The following is a 19,004-nucleotide window of genomic DNA, read 5'->3' on the forward strand; positions in this document are numbered from 1 at the left end:
AATCACCGTCCGAGAGGGGCGGCCTTCGCCGCTGGGGGTCCCGCCTCCCCCCAGAGTGACACCACCACCATCCAATAAGATTTGGAAATTCCACATCTTCGCCGGGCCACTCCGACGGGTAGAGGAGGGATCTAGCTAAGTGCCGGCGTCCGGCGGCAGGAGGGCTAGGGCGGAGGGGAGGAAAAGAGCGAGGCTGGAAGTGAGCGGCATAGTATAAGCAGCGTTACCCTTTTACGGGGACGATCCCTCTATCGCTGTGGCGACCAGAGAGGCCAGTTGACCACTTAAAAAGCCCCGCTGGTCTGCCACGGGGACGGCCTCCTTTGCGCCCTCGGATTGGGCCCACGGACCCAGACCGGGCCCTTCCATTGGCGGTGGTGCTGTCAGTTGCTCAGCGCACAGCTTGCTGGGAGTTGTAGGACGAGGGGGTCCTCGTCCCAGAGGCTTCGGACGCTATGAAGGACGTTTCTGCTCGGCCGGCCTGAGCCCACGAGTTCCCTCCTGGGCCTCCTCAGCTTATTTTAGTCCAGGAATCCCCCAGGCCCAGCATTGCAGGTTACAAGAGCTTCGTTTCCCGGGGCTCAGGCCCCGAGGTTCTGGGGACCCGTCTGGGAGACCGTTGAACCGAGGGCTCGCTTCGTGGTTCCCCTGGGATGGGTCTTTGTGTGACCCTTCGGGGCCAGGGGCGCGGAAGGCCAGAGGGGTTAGGTATTTGTCACCCAGAAGCCTACAGTTTCGTACACCAGAAACGGAGCAAGTTTGTCCGGCTGTTTTGATCAGTCAGTCCAAGGGGGGCCGTGACTGGTCACAATGGGAGAGTGGTTCCCGGCCAAGAGGGAGGGAACCCTTTGTGGGCTCACAAAATAATTGGGAAGATGAACGCGACAGGCAGCCTTGGCAATTTCTTTGTCTCCTTCTTCAAGTATCCTCACCAGGAGTCTCCTTATTCGGCCCTGTGGGGGCTTTGCCACACCCGAGATCTGGGACCTGTATCTCCACAATTTCCAGAAATGGTAACCCTCTAGCTCCTTCCCCTCCACTGTTCTATTTCCAGTCCCTTAAGCTTGTCCAGTATGCCTGGTTCTCTCACTGCTGGTTTTGTTCCTGACCTTCCCTAGTTGATTTGGACCCGATGGGCAGCTGTTGCATTGAGTTCATGCTAGAGGCACACTTAGCCTGGAGCCTAAGCTTACAAAAATACGGAATCTGAAACCCAAGACAAAATAACACTTGACTTTAGAGTATGAAAACTATAAACGTTTTTAAAAATGGAAATGTTTGGCCATTTCCAAAATACAGCATGGCAACGAGTCCAATGCCACTGTTACATAAAAATGATTTGTGATTTCTAAAAATGAGTATGACCACGAAGGTCTTAAAAAATAGTCCTTACCTGGATATCTTCAGGTTCTCCTCCTCCTTCTGACTCAGACTCTCCTTTCTAGCATCTAATACCTTATGTACTCAGCAGGTAACTTGAATGGGGTGAGAAAAGCAAGACTATCTGGAAAACTCACTCACTTTCTGCTTAAAAATCTATGGTTTGTCGACCTCCTCTCACACCCATCCTGACTGCCTTTCTTCTCTTCCTCAAGACCTTTGCTCTTTTACTCCAACCTCTCCTGGCTCTTCAAAACTTTGCTGCTCCTACATTTTCAGTCACTCCTTTACTGGCATGTTCTTTCTGCCAAGAGTTGTGATCAAGTCCTAAAGGGGGATGCACATCCCCCCTCGACTCAGCTGACTTTCAATTTAGCTGACTTTTGTGACTCTCACCACTATATTTCTCAAAAGAATTGTCCTGCTTTCTGTGTTCATCACCACCCATTTTTTTCCTCCCTCAAATAAACAAACTCCTCCTTTAAAAAAAAAATTTTTTTTAATGTTTATTCATTTTTGAGAGAGTGCACCAGCGGAGGAGGGGCAGAGACAGAGAGGGAGAAAGAGAATCTGACACAGGCTCCAGGCTCTGAGCTGTCAGCACAGAGCCCGATGTGGGGCTCGAACCCATGAACCGTGAGATCATGACCAGAGCTGAAGTCGGAAGCCTAACCGACAACCACCCAGGCGCCCCAACTCCTCTCTTCTGTTGAAACTTTTCACTTGTAGATTACAAGTGACCAAGTCACTTTTCGTCAATATACTTTCCCCAATATACAGCCTCTTTAGTACTTACCATTGTTATGTACTTCCTCATCCTTAAAACTTGCTTTCTTTTTCTGAATCCTCTACTCTTCTGGCCTAATCTCTTGGGCTGTTTCTCACACTCTCCTTCCCTGGTTTCCCTTCGTCCTCTTTATACCCTACCTTTTTTTCTCTATTGGTCATGTTACATAGATGATTCCCACATCCACACTTTCTCCCCTGAGCTTTGGTCACAGCTGTTCTAAATCTGCACTCATTGTGTCCCCATCTTCCTAAACCCCACATACCTTAAACGTCATTGAACTTTTTTGCTCACTAAACTGTGCTCTCTGAACTTTCCTATTTTATTCTCTCAAGGATATCATTATTCCCCCTTCTCTCCAGCTTGAAACCTTATAGTGTTCCTGGCTTCCTTTCTCTTTTTCCATGTCCAGGCAGGTACCAATTTCTTTCCATGCCCACTGCCAACATCATACTGCATAGAATTTTAGGATGAATACAGGACCCTTACCTGTAGTATTACACCCTCACCTCAGATATTACGGTAGTCTCTGAATTATCCCTGCCCTCCATTTTTTTTCAACCACTCCTATGATTTTTCCCAAATTAATTGTAAAAACATGTGAAAACATGGTACAAGTCAGTCTTCATTCTGAAAGTTGCACTAGCTCCCTATCGCCATAGGATAAAATCTGGATTCCCTAATACATCGATAAACCTGGCCTTTTAGTTACCCCCCTAAACATGGTCAAACACACTTCTTGGCCTTTGCCAGTTTTGTCTGCAGAATTCTTCCACCTTTACTATTTAAACCTCCCCGTCCTTTGAGGTCAGGCCTGCTTTATACAACTGCCTCGAAATTCCCTGTTGCTTCAGAGCCCCAAATTTGAGCTCCAGTGGCTCTTTTCCTCTACTTTTCTCTTTTCAGTTTGTGTCACATGGTAGTATTAAGTGTTTTTATTATGTATGTGTGTGTGGGTGCATGTATATATGTATGCACCACACACACACACACAAATACACTGTGTCTCTATTAAGATGAGAACCCTTGGGAACCAACCTAGTGCCTAATCAGTAGACATGTAATAAGGACTTGTTATTGGCGAGGCAGGAAATGATGATGTCCAATTAAGGAGGATAAACAGGACTACAGGCAACCAAGAGTTTTGTGGCTAGTGCAGACCATAGGTGATAATGGCGTGAGATCACAAGCGAGGATTAGTTAAGGATTCTCCTTTCCCGGAATCAGCTCAGTGTTTTATTCCATGCTAACAGACTACTTCATCTTTTCTGAGGACCCCAGGCAGCAAATAGTTACAGGGAAGGACAGAAGTCACAGGGTCAGAGGAATAGGACTGATGAAAGTGATCAGGTCCATCGGGGTGTCTAAAGAATTTCAGCCCACTCTCGTAGCCCAGGACAGGGAAAGTACCAAAGGCAGGAAGGATGGAAAAGCAGGGTGACCCATCAAGAAATCAGGGCTTGCTTGGACATTTTGATCGATTAGCACCAGCAGAGACTGAGTGAATATACATAGAAGGTGAACCAGAGAGCTATGCCGGACTTACCTTTCACCATTAAACTTCTTTCTCACTCCCCATCCTTTTTCCTTCCTTCAAGGGAAAGAGAATCCTTCCTCCTAGGATCTGTGGTCTGAGGCCCAGCCTCATCTGCCTGTTCTCTCTCCTCTGTCTTCATCCGTTCCTTTCTGGTGGACTTTTCTTTCAACTCCTACTCATGCTTAAATCTCCTACCCTATGCCCCTCTCTAGCTCCTGATTTCCCGTGGCCTCTTAAAAAGAAGAGTCTACACTTGCTTCTCTAATTCTTGCATTTTACTCCTAAACACTAGGATCTGGCTTTTGCTGTCACCATTTCTCTGAAAATTGCTTTTGCCAGAGTCCCTGGTAACTTCCAACTTGTTAAATCCAGTGAATACTTTTCAGTTATGATCGAACAGAATTTGCTATCGTTTTTGTTTGTTTTTAAAGTAAGCTCCCTCCCGGAGAGAGAGAAGGAGACACCCATCGTGGGGCTGGAGCTCAAGACTTGGAGAGCCACATGCTGTACCAACTGAGCCAGGTGCCCCTGCTTTCAACGCTGCCTCATTGCTTGAAACTTTCTCTTTCTCCTCCCTTGGTTGCTATAACACTGTTCTCGATTTTCCTTCCATTTCCTGCCTCTCTAACCAATCCTTCTCTTTCTCCCTGCAGTGCACTATTTCTTCCACCGGGCTCTTAAAACACTGGTATTCCCCAGGGTCCTCAGCCCTATTTAAAAAAAAAAAAGAAAAAAATCTTCATCCTCCCTGATGGTTGTGAGATTTGGAGGTGGCGTTTATAGAGCACTAGCCCATGTTTTATATGGGGGCTGTTTTTTTGTTTTTTGTTTTTTTTTTACTGTTATCATTATTGCCCACATCATATCTCTGAATTTACTCCCTCCCTTCTATGCCTATTATTCCTGCTTTTTAGTTCAAGTCCTTAGCAGGCTTTCTTTGGATTACTAATTAGTGTCCCTGTTTCCAGTCCATTCTCTATGACCCTGTCAAAAATCTTCCTGAAACCCTAATTTGGTCATGATCTTCAGTGGCTATTCAGGACCTTCATTTCTTCATCAGATATTCTTTGAGCACCTGGAGTATGTTTTCCCCAAATGTCTTTGTGGCTTGCTCCCCACTAGAACGGTAATGAGGGCAGGGACTTTTGACTGTGTGCCAAGATACATCATTGTGTAGAGCCAAAATCCCTGCTTTCATGGGAGCTATCTTCTAGGAGGGGCTTCCCTTAACTCTACCTTTTCCCTCTGCAACTTCGGCCTAGTCAACCTCATTTCTACTGCCTCACCCTGATTTTTTTTTTTCCCCCTAAAAGAGCCTGATTCCTAAAAGAGTCTTTAGTGCCATCTAGTGGAATTAGCTGCAATAAAATGCTCTCCTACTTCCAAAGCTTAGCGCACACTTCTATTTTGCTTATTTTGAACTGAGATGGGTAAGAGAAAACTTGGTCCCATTGCATTATGGCTGCTTTGCAATTTTATCTAGAAATTCGCCGTGCCTTGAGATGTTTCTTTTTTTTTTTTTTAATGTTTATCTTTGAGAAAGAGTGCCCGGCGCACGCGAAGGGAGGTGGTCCAGAGAGAGAGGGAGACAGATAATTTGGCACAGAGCCAGATGCGGGGCTTGAATTCACGAACTGTGAAATTATGGCCTGAGCCAAAAGATGGACACTCAACAGACTGAGCCACCAAGGTGCCCCAAGATGTTTCTAATTGTGAGATCTAATAAGTATAAATAGTTCCTTATAGCTGAGATTTTACGTTAACTGGGCAGCTCTTCACTCTTGAGAAGGTGTGGGATGAAAGGCCTAGAATGATCTGAGCTCTGGAGCTCTCCTTGTGTAACTACTTTCAGGTCAGACTGGAACTAAACGACTCATAAGATCTGTTGTTACTTATTACCCACCGTTTCAGAAAAAATTCTCCACAGTCTTCTTTAACATCTCACTTGACTCCTAGCTGCCTGACCAAATGCTCTGCCCTGACCCCAAACACCCCATAGTGGATATAGTCAGGAAGCTGCACCCAATCTTAATTGGTTTGGCATAAATATAAGCTATTCTTAGATTGTACTTGATTACACACTTTATTCATTTTATTCATTTTCTGTGAATTCCTTTTTCTGTGTTTATGAAATAGTAAAGCTCATTATTAACCTTTTTTGAAATAAATGTTTTATGAAGCTCCTGATAGATTAACATATTTACTAAAAAATTAATGTGGATAAACACTTTGTGATTAGATTATCTTTTATATAAGTTTATCTTCCACATAAAATATACATAAATAAATTGGGTAATAATACAAAGAAAATGGCACATTTTGAGATTGGATTTTGTACTGCGGATGGTGATAATTCTTGTGATTAAAATTAGAGCAGTAGTTGTGAATGTTCTTAGAGAACAGATACTAAAAGGCATGTTTTAGGTGAGTAAACAGACAAAAAAAATCACACCTGTATGCACAGAGAACAAACTGGTGGGTGCCAGAAGGGAGGGAAGGGGGGAAGGGCAAAATGAATAAAGGGCGGTGGGAGATACAGGCTTCCAGTCTCGGAATGAATGGGTTGCAGGAATCAACGGCACAGCATAAGGAATATATTCAATGATACTGTAATAGCATTGTATGGCGACAGATGGTAGCGACACTTGTGGTGAGGATAGCATCATGGTTAGACTTGCCGAATGACTGTGTCGTATACCTGAAAGGTAACATTGCATGTCAACTACACTGAAAAAAATTAATGAAAAAGAAGAAAAAATAAAAGGCATGTTTTGCACTCTTTATAATATTGCATTATAATTTAACATAGGCTATTTTTTTCCCTTAGGATTCTTTTGTTATTTGTATTTAATGAACATGTCAACTTGCCAGATTAATCACGAAACTTTTGATGTAGAAGAGACCCTTTGTCTGGACTACCATTTGCCCCAGATATCTTCATGGCTTGTTCCCTATCAGAATGGTAAGTCTCTGAAGATAAAGGCTATTGTCTGTGGTGTTCTCTGTGTATTCACAGTATCTAGATGCATGTCTAGCCCGTGACTGGAGCCCAATAAATATTTATTAGATGGATATATGAGAAAATTGAGGCACAGCTAGGTAAAGACATGGCCTGAGGTCACATGAAATTACTGGAGAACTGGGACATGAATCCATGTCTTCTGACTCTTACTCTGTTGAGTTGTTCAGTATAACAGCTCGTCTCTATTCAGTACAGCTTATTTATTTATTCATTCATTCATTCATCCAGAGAGCATGAGCAGGAGAGTGGCAGAGAAAGAGAGACTGGGAGAGAATCCCAAGCTGGCTCCACATTGTCAATGCAGAGCCTGACGCGGGCTTGATCTCACAAACCATGAGATCATAACCTGAGCCAAAATTAAGAGTCAGACACTTAACCAACGGAGCCACCCAGGTGCCCCAGATCGGTACAGTTTTTAGTTCAGGCACCTGGGTCCCCTACCCTGAGCTCTTTGCTTTGAAAGGAACTACTCAGGCTCCTCTGCAGTCACATCCCTACCCAGGGGACAGGGAATACTAAGAATACATTATCCCACTCTACCCCCCTTCACCTTGGCCTCAGGAGTGGTCAAAGGGCAGCTGCTGGGGGTGGTGGAGCTTGATGGAGTTTGTTGGGATGTCCTCCATGGGGTGGAAAGAGAAAAACAATATGGGCTAATGCCTCTTTTTCTCCTTTTGCTCCTGGCCCCCCACATGTTATGAGTGGGCCTGTCTCCATAGTAAATCTAGTTGTCTCCAAGTATTAAATGTCATTTAAATCAACACTGTGTGAATACCTATATTGTGCCAGACACTGTGTTGGGTATTTTCAAATGTATTTTTTCATTTAAATGTTCTCCTTATTTAATAAGACTCAGAAGTAACTTGATTAAGGACCCACAACTAATCAGGTACAGAGCTAAATGCAGAACCAGTATCCTCAGGAAGTGTTAAGTGTTCTACCCTTACCAAAACACTAGTGTGTGTGTGTGTGTGTGTGTGTGTGTGTGTGTGTAGATTTTTTTTTAGTGAGAAAATAATGTTTGATCAAAACATGTGAATAGTTTAAAAGGGTGTAAGTAAATAGTAAATCTCATGTGCCAGGCCCTGAGTCAGAAATAACCAGTTAACAATTTCTTTTGTTAAAGATACCCATATATTTTAAAACTTACCACCCACAATTTTGAACCTTTCTATTTGGAAAACCTTAGATATGAGCTATACATAGTGGAGAGAGAATAACAAACCTCCAAGAATCTATCATTCGGTGTCACCAGTTCATAGCATTCTCTCATTTTTATTTCATATATTTCCGCCACTGTTACTTTTATTATTTTTTTTATTTGTTGGGGTATTTTAAATCAAGTCCAAGATATCATGTCATTTTATTAAATTATGTTAAGATTATATTAATATACTTATTTGGAAAGGTTTAATTATAAATATGGAAAATATTTTGACTTTTCATGTAGAATTCTTAATTTGAAAAATACCACATATGAAAAAAAATAAATTAAAAAAAAAAGAAAAATACCATATATGGTTAAATACTAATTTAAATCCTCTCCTTCATTTCAATGAGGACTTGGATGGGAGCTAGGCATTTAAAAATGGTTTTTGTGACTATAAATAAAACTTGTATGTGTACAGCCTGTGTTATATCATGCTGTTTTCTTTTCAGGATTCTGTGGGACTGCATATTTTTTTGTGATAGTCAGGCCACTTTCTGTTTTTTTCTTTTCCCTTCCTTCGGAATTGCTGTTCAAAATGGTAAGCAAATAAATGCCCTTTTTTCCTTCTCGCTTCTCTGAGTGATAGAACCTGAAAATGATGAATATAAAAGGGCAGATTATGATTTAATGTGGTGCCTTTTCTAATTCAAATGACTGCTAACTTTTCTGGGCTGAGGTGCACCCACATCTTGGTAATAGCATTTAGAACATGAGTAGATTATAATATATCATGGCTTAGAGAGAAGCCTATACATTAGTTCCAGGAATGTTCCTAGGAAATATATATAAATAATGTTCCTGGTTGCCCAGAAATCTATATAATCTCCACCAACTGAGGCAAAGCCCAGTTATTTATTTCTATATTGACAGCAACTATTTTTTTCTTAAGTACCTATTTTCTAGGTAGCATTCCAATCTGCACTGCATTTTAATAAATTCTTCACTTTTTTTGCACAGTGTGCAGGACCTGAAAGCTTTTTGTCCTTTTATTAATGAGGAGTTCATGGTGTTTTCAGGAAACTCTGGTGTGATATATCCTTTATATTCTTCAGTGTTCACACCTCTCTTTTAGACAGAGTCCCATCAGGAAAATCTTTGGAGTGATACTCTCTGGGGGGTTGGACTGGGGAGGGGGTGCTTGGGGAGGCTGTTCCTAAATATCTATATGACAAGAGCTGAGAGGCAGTGACCTGGGTGGAAAGAAGACTCAGAAGCTTGGTTGCACAGCAAAAACATTTTCCTCATGTACGTATCCAGCGTGGCTTGGTGCCACCACTGTCTAGACTTGCGCTGTCCCACATGTGGCTTTTGAGCACTTGACATGTGCTTAATACAAATTAGAAATGGTCTAAGTGTACAAACATGCCTGTTTGAAAAGATTTATAATGAAAAAAGGAATGTCAAATATCTCAAATGTAACGTTTTATATGGATTGCATGTTGAAATGGCCTATATTATAAATATACGTGTATTTTAAAATAGACACTTTATTTTTTGGAGTAGTTTTAGGTTCCCAGCAAAATTGAGCAGAAGGCACAGAGAGTTCTTATAGATCCCCTCTCCTCTCACGTATAGCCTCCCTACCATCAGCATCCTGCGCTAAGGAATTACCTTTGTTGTAATTGAATCAATATTGATACATCATTATCACCAAAGTGCACAGTTTTCATTAAGGCTCACTCTTGGTGTTGTGCATTCAGTAGGTTTTGTCAAATGTATGATGTCATGTATCCACCATTACAGTATCACACAGAGTAATCTCACTGCCCTAAAAATCCCCAGTGCTTCGCGTATTCACCTCTTCCTCTCCTCACACTCCTGGCAAAGCCCTCATCCTTTTACTGTCTGTGGCTTGTCCTTTGCCCGATGACGTATCGCTGGAGTCATACAGTATGTAGCCTTTTCAGAGTGGCTTCTTTCACCTAGTAACAGACATTTCAGATTCCTTTGCATCTTTTCATGACCTGATAGCTTATTATTATTATTTCTTTTGCACTGGCCACTGTTGCAATATATGAAAGTGGTAATCTTTTCATAGAACTCTAGTACATAAGATCTATTATTAAGCTTATTTTCACTTGTTCCTTTTTACTTCCGTAATGTGGCTTCCAGAATAAAATTGCGTAGACTGCTTACATTAAATGTGTGCTGAACAGCACTGCTCTAGACTTTGGTAAGACGGTGTCGTTGATAGTTTGTCTTCAATAAAGTCTTCTCATTCCAACGCCTGCCTAAATTTTGCTGCCCCTACAAAGAGCATTCTCCATCTCTAGGACTTCTATACTTTGGGTCGGTCCCTCTACGTTGCCCCCAAACTACTTGGGATTACTATGGTTCTCCCCCTACCTTTCCCCAAAGAGACTTATGTTATTTAATTCATTTTGTCAGGACCAGGTGACAACTGATGAATTAGGTCCTTTATCACTCTGTTGGGTTCTCTGGAGCATGTTCATTATGGTGTTAATTATGGTGGCCAAGTGGCTTATAATAAAAAGTTTTTCATGGAAGATGTGACCCAAAGACTTAGGAGTGAACTTTTTTTGGTTAAAAAATCTTTGAATTTATCTTACTTTACATTTAGAGAAGTAGCTAATACATTAATATTGTTTCTAGAAACTAATTGGAATAGGAATTCGTTCTATCGTAATCTGATTTATTCCTCTTTGTGTTAGATCTGTTCATCCGTGCATTCTCATTGGGAGTGATATTGCCCACAAGAAGGCAAAAATTGGTTCTCGGGGTATAAAAAAATCTTTTTCAAAGTATAAAACATATGTATTATATATACATAATATATATAATGTATTATATATAATGTATATGTATATATAATACACATATACGCACATTACAAAGCCAAATTACAGCTTATCTGTGTATTAAAGTTTCCTGAGGAGGCAATTAGAAAAAAAAAAAGTCTGAAAATTTACCTTAGGGGCTTAGTTATGAAAGATGTGTTGAGAGACACTGGTTTATCTGGGCTAAATATTCCCATTGCCTGCACATTACAGCAGAATGTTTTTATGACCAGTTAATCTTAAAAGTTTCTCAAGTAGGGAGGGGAGGAAAAACTGGAGGAAAGATCTAGAAAGATTTCTATTTACAGATTGGAGGAGAAGGAGCATCTGAAGAGTGCTAGAAATCCCAACTGATCAACAGTTATTAACATTTTGCCAGATTATTAATTTTTTTATTTTTTTATTTTTAGAGAGAGAGAGAGCGCGCACAAGCAGGGGAGAGGGGCAGAGGGAGAGAGAGAGAATCCTAAGCAGGCTCCACACTCAGCACAGAGCCCGATGTGGGGCTCGATCTCACAACCCTGGGATCATGATCTAAGCTGAAATCAAGAGTTGGACACTCGACCAACTGAGTCAGCTAGGCGCCCCTGCCAGATTATTACTGATTGGTTGATTCATGCGTTCATTCTCTTTCTCCCTCTCCCCGCTGACCCCCTCCACCACTCCCTGGAGTAGCTGGGCGGTAGTATATGGCTATTCATTGCACTAGTTTTTCAAGTGTTTTCTGGGTGTGAAAATTTTCAAAATAAAAGGTGGGGTAAAATGTCATCCTTCTGCAAATCCTATCTTTACCCACTTCGGTACCCTGATTCTACATGGGGACCCTGTTGAACTAAGTTTCTTGGTAAAGTGTTTTCTGTCTCCTTTTGTCTTTTGCATATATTCCTTTCTTCCTGGACATATTATTTGGCCTCTTTTCCTTCCTTTACCCACAGCCTTTGCCTGGATAACTCCCAGAAGTCTTTTAAGGTTTGACTTCCTCCAGGAAGCCTTTCGTGACCACCCAGCCCCACTTAAGTCTAGGTTAACAGTCCTCCATATATTCCCTTTATTGTGATTGCCCTTGTCGTATAATGCCAACTCGCACATTAAACTTGTCTGTCTTCCCTGGACTGAGTTCCATGAAGGCAAGGATTATGACTTCTTTTATTCATCTTTTTTTCCTTGGCAGTTACCCCAGGGCCTCACACAGTATTTATTAAATAAAGCAACAATTATTTTTTCTATGAGATACACATTTGTTTTGTATAATTGCATACAAAAGGGAAAACAAGAAAAATTAAAGAAGGCATTGATGTTTTATTTAGCTTATAAAGCTGTACTGCTGATAATAGTATAATATCAGGTTAGACTTTTATAAATATTAAAAATAGCTCCGGGTCCCTATTATTACCCCTGTAAAACTCTTGGCGAGATGTCCCTGACAATTCCGGAAAAAATTGTTTCTCTCAGCTCCAACAGAGCTCTGTTTCTGGTTCTATATTATAGCATTCTGGGGGATTCGGTGGGGAGATAAAAAGCAAGGGTGTTGTCTTTTAGGAGTTTGGAGTTTAGTGAGAGATACAGATTAGGAGTGATACTAATAGTTTTTCCTTACATTTGTACCATTTTTTAATAGTTTACAACTCAATTTCACATCATTTATTCCTCACAAAAGCCCTGTAAACTAGGTACTATTAAAAACATTTTTTTAATGTTTATTTATTTCTGAAGGAGAGAGAGACAGAGTGTGAGTGGGGGAGGGGCAGAGAGAGAGGGAGACACAGAATCTGAAGCAGGCTTCAGGCTCTGAGCTGTCAGCACAGAGGCCGACGTGGGGCTTGAACTCACAAACTGCAAGATCATGACTTGAGCTGAAGTCGGACGCTTAACCGACTGAGCCACCCAAGCGCCCCTGAACCCGGTACTATTAACTCTATTTTAAGGATGCTGCTAATAAGAATGCGTTATGAAGGTAAGAGATTCTCTTTTTTATTTTCTAGACTTTAGGCATGTTCCCCATATCTGGAGTCCATTGATTTTAAATGGGTAGCACCTTACCAAACTCTTCACCCTTCCTTTTGTACAAAATTGTGTAGGTACAGCCAGGCTCCAACTTCACCCTTCACCATTAGGAACTACTCTCTAATGAATGATGTCCTTACTCCAGATTGAAAAGTCCTCCAGTGAAATGCATGAGATTAGGTAGAGTTGACTGTTTTTCTTTTTTAAAGTTTATTTATTTTCAGTAATCTCTACACCCAACGTGGGGTTCAAACTCATAATCCTGAGATCAAGAGTTGTAACACTCTTCTGACTGAACCAGCCAGGTGCCCCAGGTCAATTGTTTTTCTAATTTAGCGCATCTTTAGATATATAATTCTACATATTTACCGAAGACAAGGGCTATGATTGAAGCTATCTAAAATATGTATGCATATTGGGAAAAGACTAGAAGAGTATGCACAGACATGGTAGTCATTACCAGGTGGTAGATTTAGGAGTGATTTTTTTCTCTATAAATTAAAATTTGTTTTATGATTTTTAGAGTGTGTACATATCCGAGTTCTTTTGCATATTAATTAAGGAAAGCTAAGGGTCGTCTATTTTTTTTTAATTAAATATAATTTATTGTCAAATTGGTATCCGTACAACACCCAGTGCTCATCCCAACGGGTAAGGGTCACCTATCCTGAGTCCCAATAGAGTCTTGGCTAATTTAACCCCCTAGTTGAGTAGCCATTTTCCCTCTGTCTTCCCATCTCTCATCAAGAACATCTCCTCTCAAGAGAATGCATAGAACTCTGCCAAAATCATTGGGTCAAACCATAGCATCAAGTCACATTGACCAGGAAAGATTTGTCCCTGTATTCCTCAGCTCTGTCACTTTTCTGTTGTGAATTGGACCTAATGGATTCTTGCTTTGTCCCTCCCGAAGCAAAGTACTTTGTTCAGGAGAGGTCAGGCTTATATTCCCACCCACCATGTTTCACAGGGGTGGTTCTCTGATCAAAACTCAGAAATGAAAATGAAACTGGAGGCAGGAAGATTAGTTCAGAGGCTGAGCAGTTGTTTACTTGAGAGAAGATACTGAACTAAGGCAGGAACAATAAGGATCAAAACTGTAATAGTATGAAAACAGAGGCCCTTGAGCGGTATAATTGATACAAATTGATGATCAATTAATTAGGACCTAGGGGTCAACGATGACTGAAAGCTCTAACTTGGATGACTTCGGTAGATAGTATAACTCACAAAACTGAGTTTGTTTTGGATATGCTTCGAATGAGGTAGCTTCAGATGGGGGCGCCTGGGCAGTAGTTGGGAACGTGTCTGGGTTGGGAGAGATGAAAGCTGGAGATAAAAATTTGAGAATCATCAGATTTTTGTTTGTTTGTTTGTTTGTTTGTTTGTTTTTGGTAACTACCAAAAATGTATGCAATCTTTTGGTTAAAGCGACACTCTTCCTTTGATGTAAATTGTGTCTGCTCCACAATATATGCTTCAGACATTTTTACTGTCTTCATAGTGTTAATGATAGCATTTGGACCACCATTCGTCCAGGGTCCAGGGAGCAACTGAGCACAGGAAGCAGAGTGGAAAATCAAAGGAAGAGGTTTCATCACTTAGTGAACTCAGAGGGCTGTCTGTATTCCAGGGATGAGAGACTGTTGGTGGTCTTCAAATGACAAAAAGGAATCTGCACATCCCTTGTTCATGGCCTTTTCTCACAATGTGACTCCAGACGGTTTTCTTGTTTTGTTTGTTTGTTTTAATGTTTATTTATTTTTGAGAGAGACAGAGATAGAATGCGAGTGGGTTAGGGGCAGAGACAGAGGGAGACCCAGAATCCAAAGCAGGCTCCAGGCTCGAGCCATCAGCACAGAGCCCGACACAGGGCTCAAACTCACGAGCTGTGAGATCATGACCTGAGCCGAAGTCGGACGCTCAACCGACTGAGCCACCCAGGCGCTCTTTTGTTTGTTGGTTTTTAAGTCATAAGTTATAAGTCATAAGCCTAATGCAAAAAAAGAGTCCTGCAGAGTCCCGGCTCACCCTTCGTGTGTGGCCACACCTATGCAAGAGCTGTTGAAGAAAATCAGTTACACTACGTGCTGCCATTTCAACTGACCTGCAGTAGTCCAGTGATATTTGTAGGTAGCGAGGATTGCCCTCCCTACGATGGCAGGTACATATTCTTTTCCTTGACTGAGCAGAGCCCATCTGGAGGGCCTTGAAAGCCCTTGGAGGGAGAATGACCTAATACCAGGTCCTGAGCTTTGGGTGATCCCCTTTTTAACAAGGCCATTTTCTCAGTTGGGGGCTTCCATAGCGTCATAGTTACCTACTCTTCTTCTTCTACAAATACATAGAGCGATGTTGGGGGGAGGGTCACTTTTCACTGTAATGGGAGGTGGGTGACTACTCTCTACTTAAATGCTTGGTCCTGATAAGTCTAGTGAAGCTATGCCCTGCCTAAGCTTACAACTCTACCAAGAGCACAGAGGCTTGCCCGGCTCCTTCAGATCTGCCTGGAAGTTTTTTCCCCAAGTAAGCCCTCTTTTACATTCACATTATGTAGCACTAGGGGTAAGCGTATTTGTGCCCCTCTTGCATGACTTTGCCCAACACACAGACGTTTTCCATCTTCAAGGACTGCAAGAGGATTTTAGTGAGAAAGAAAGAAAAAAGGAAAAAGCTCTTTTCTCTCCCGAGAGCCCCAGGACAGAAAAGACTGTGATCTACCTCTAGCCCAGAGCTGGCTTAGTACTCAGCAATTTAGTTTAGTCACATGCAGCCAAACTGCCCCTATCACTCAGTTCTCCTCCTTTGAAGATTGGACCCACACTGGTTTTATTTTTCATCTTCTCATGCTCCGTGGTCTTTTGTAACATTTAAAATAGTAACCTATGGTTTGGGGAGGCCATTAGCCAATTCACTTCCCTTAGCAGTGTCCACCTGCTGAGCTGTTGTGCTCTAGTCTTCAAGTATCCTCTGACCTGGTTTGAATCAGTAGCTATTTGGACAAGGCTTTCTGTTGTGTCCCAGCTGTTCGAACATTAGACATCTATTCTTTGTCAAAAAGGAGGAAAGAGCAACGTTGTTCATATGTTTCCTCATGTGGTTGCATCAGTATTCGTTTGCCTTGCCCAACACGTGTACTTCCTAATCGCTAATTTTTATTCGTTCCTTCATATATGCCCGTGTTACTGTGTGAATCGTATCCCCCCAAAATTCATATGTTGAACTTCGTATTTTGAAGTTCTAACCCCCAGTATGCTTCAGATTGTGACTGTACTTGGAGATAGGGCCTTTAAAGAAGTAATTAAGATTAAATGAAGTCATGTGGGTGGGCCCTAATCCAATATGACGGGTCCTTATAAAGAAGAGGAAGAGACCCCAGGAAGGCAGGTGTACTGAGAAAAGGCAGTGTAAGGACACAGTGAGAAGGTGCCATCTGCAAGCCAAGAAAAGAGGCCTCAGGAGAAACGCACCTTGATGACCCTTTGATTTTGGATTTCCAGCCCTCAGAACCGTGAGAAACTTAATTTCTGTTGTTTAAACCGCCCAATCCACGGTGTTTTGTTATGGCAGTTCTAGCAAATGGATACAGCCAGGCCATGTAGTAACTGCTTTCCATGAATTGTCTCTTTAATAGTTGCAGTTACCAAATGGGGCAGGTCCTATTGAGACAGGGACTCCCAGTATAATTTTTGCCCACAGCAGGAACTCTGTTCCGAGTATGCTCAGGCCTGACCCTGAAGGTGGGTAAGTAAATAAAATATGCTGGCTCACGAATAGGTGAGGTGGGGAGAGGAATTAAACGGAGCCAAGCATTTTTCTGACAGGCATGTCTCTATCTTGATTATGCTTACTCCTTTTTCATTACATTAAAGGAGAACGGTAACACTTCATTTACACCGGGGCAAATTCTTACAAGCTTTTATTTACTGAGCTGGTAAGTCCCTTCTGATGATTCACTATTTGTTTTTAATTTCCCCCGCTATTTTGGTCTCTTTCTTACCCAGATCCAGGGAATAGCTGGGAAAAATGTGTTTGTATATACCTATTATTTTTCCTTTCTTATATAGACTGGCTGAAATTGTAGGTCTCAAAGTTTGTCAAAAGTACAGAAACTGACACAAGTGTATATAAGAACATGCAGTGTAATGTCGTAAAACGTCAGTGGGGTAAGGATTAATTAATAAATAGTATTGGAGAATAATTTGAAAACACACTAGTTAACTCTCTTACCTCACAGATTATACCCCAAATTAAGTTAAGATGGAGTAAAGATTTAAATATTAAAGAAGAAACATGGAAGTATTAAAATGTAAAGATAAATATTTTACTATAATCTCAGGGTGCAGAAGTTATGTGTAAACGTCCATAAACAGAAGTCCTGAAAGAAGAAACAAAACTGGAAAAAGTGATAGATTTGATTGCAGAAAAGCGGCATGTCGGCCATGGCAGAGGAGGTAGGACCAGTGCTCAACATTAGTGGATTCAAGGAAGAATTTATAATAATTAAATCTCTTCTTTCCAGGTGTCCTTGAGGCTGAACAAGAAGGAACGCATAAGCTGGTCTCGGACGCCAGGTTGGACCAACCGGAAAAGGCATCACCTCAGCAGATGACACCCATCTTCTGAAGGCTTAGAGGTGGTCCCCAAAGGATGCTTGGGGACACGACAAGGTGGTGTCATTAGAGCCAGTTGGGAGAGGCTTGCGGGTTCCACTGCCAGCCCCTTTGCGAACCAGGGGAGTGCTGTGATGGAAAATGGCCCGAGTGTAACTGAGGAAGCATTGCGGTCTCCTCCAGGGAGAAGAGCTGTCCTCACCGACAGCTGAAAAATCCACGTGAGCAGCGAAGCCGAAAGCTCCCGGTGAATCCTCATGTGTTAACACATGGAATAATGTGATGGCCAGTATTTATGTAATATTTTAAACCTCTTGTAGCACTTTTACACATGACCCTACTCTTTTAGAAATAGTATGGGTCGTGATGACGGATTTGAGTTTGAATTCTGGTTCAACCTATTGGCTGTGTGATCCTAAATAAGTTACTTAACCTCTCAGCACCTGTTATCTCCTCTGTAAAATGGTGATGGTGATGGTGATGGGTCAAGGTGAGACCCACCTTACAGGATAAGGCTTGAATGAGACAAATGCCTAGTATGACATTCGACCCACAGGGGGCACTGCATTTCCTTCTCTAAAGGTAGCTATTTGCATTGGTTGACCTCAAACTTTCACAATGGTTGCATGTTTATAAAGGAAACGTGTTCTCTTCAAATGTGTCTCAAGGTACATGGTGATTCTTAACTGCAGCAATGGGGGTGATGTCTGTACTGTTAAAAAGCACCTGCACCCCGGCCCCAGTCTTCCTTGCTGAGGATCACTGGTCTACACTTCGATATCCCGAGTATCTCTCAGTAGTTGGATATTCTTGTTTGATATTTTCACTCATAGCTTTATTTCAGTAAAGTAAGGGTTTGCCTCCATGGGAGGGCAATACATTAAGCTAATCAGAAAGGTAGTCCACAGATTACTTTCTCATGTGTAGCTAGGTGCCAGGATACATTTTTTCTTGGGCAATTCAGAGGCGGGGCAGTTAATGGAAAGAAGGATGGAAACACAAAGTGTACTCAGGGCCTACAGGAGGATTGATTGGGCCATGGCGGGGAAAATGGATAAAAAGGAAGGGTGGGGGAACTGGAGACAGTTATCATTTTTCTCATAGCCTCTCATTCTGCAGCTGTGACACGGCTTCTCCTGGGGCACCACTGCCTCTCAATAGAAACTGCTCTCTGTGTGCTGTAACCCTGTCCTACTTCTAGTCTCACCTACCCTAGGTGTGAGGCCTGGATGCTCCACTTAAGTAACATATGGCTACCTGAACCGGCTCGTCAAAATCCTGTCAAGTATCATAAGGTCCTGGAATTTTATCTGTCAAAACCTAAATCGCTGTCCCTAGAATGACACGTGAATACTTGGAAGTAACATCTGGTAACTGCAAATGTAGAAGGTGAAGGGAAGGGAAAGGCTCTCACTCTGCTATGAACTGCCCGCAGGCTAGATTCACTGAGCATCTTGGCTTATTCTGAAGAAGTGATATAGGACCAAGGTGTTCATCAAGTTCTTATTTGATATGTTGTTTAGAGTTTGGGGTAAGGGACCCTATAACTGAAAATGCTAAGGATGCATCTTAGGCCAGACAGTTAGATTTGAGCTGAGAGATGAGATAATGCTGAAGGTCAGGCTATGACTTTGAGAAGACACAGAAATACCA

At 41.9% G+C, this 19,004-nt stretch overlaps 1 long non-coding RNA gene across 2 annotated transcripts; it reads left to right on the forward strand.

The window, feature by feature from the left end:
* The first annotated feature begins 141 nt into the window (after positions 1-141).
* On the forward strand, positions 142-18,524 carry LOC106969659 (uncharacterized). 2 transcript variants are annotated; one of them, XR_003420528.2, is made up of 5 exons: positions 142-708; positions 924-1,013; positions 6,532-6,666; positions 8,386-8,474; positions 17,261-18,524. It is a non-coding gene; the product is annotated as an uncharacterized LOC106969659 (long non-coding RNA). The 2 variants fall into 2 exon arrangements; XR_003420527.2 differs by having other exon boundaries at positions 145-1,013.
* Positions 18,525-19,004: the final 480 nt, after the last annotated feature.

This window comes from Acinonyx jubatus, chromosome C1 (genome assembly GCF_027475565.1).
Source record: "Acinonyx jubatus isolate Ajub_Pintada_27869175 chromosome C1, VMU_Ajub_asm_v1.0, whole genome shotgun sequence".
Lineage (NCBI taxonomy): Eukaryota > Metazoa > Chordata > Mammalia > Carnivora > Felidae > Acinonyx > Acinonyx jubatus.